The sequence below is a fragment of the Penaeus monodon genome, chromosome 29 (genome assembly GCF_015228065.2).
Source record: "Penaeus monodon isolate SGIC_2016 chromosome 29, NSTDA_Pmon_1, whole genome shotgun sequence".
Taxonomy (NCBI): Eukaryota; Metazoa; Arthropoda; class Malacostraca; order Decapoda; family Penaeidae; genus Penaeus; species Penaeus monodon.
Genome location: NC_051414.1, coordinates 6,140,388 through 6,140,761, shown reverse-complemented (window position 1 = coordinate 6,140,761; position 374 = coordinate 6,140,388). Strand labels below are relative to the sequence as shown.

General features: G+C 32.1%; 1 protein-coding gene across 1 annotated transcript in view; it reads right to left on the bottom strand.

Annotated features, from left to right (window-relative positions):
* LOC119591916 (gamma-glutamylcyclotransferase-like) overlaps positions 1-374 on the bottom strand; it is a gene marked incomplete in the record, with an annotated part of 9,117 nt that overhangs the window by 6,111 nt on the left and 2,632 nt on the right.

Below are 374 nucleotides of genomic sequence, written 5' to 3'. Positions count from 1 at the left end.
TACACATATCACTGTCATGTGAATTCAAACCACAATCTTTAATAATAAAATAAAAAAGCATGAATGCTTTGAAAACAAAACTGACCTTCCCACTCAGCAAGGAAAAATTGCAAGCTCTGTTCTCATGTACTACTTTGCATATAGATAAGCAAGGAAGGTATGCTGTTCTGATGAATTAAAAGCTGAGAGAAAAAAAAAAAGTTCTGTGATCAAAATTCAACCACGGCAAAGCTTGAGAAAAAGCAAGAGCAAATATTTCGAAATATTCGAAATATGATTTTTTTTTTTTCTTTCTCTTCATGTAAAAGAAGCCAAGAAAAAAGAAAGAAAGGAAAATCAAAGTATTGTGCTTTTAGAGGATACTACTGGCCTGG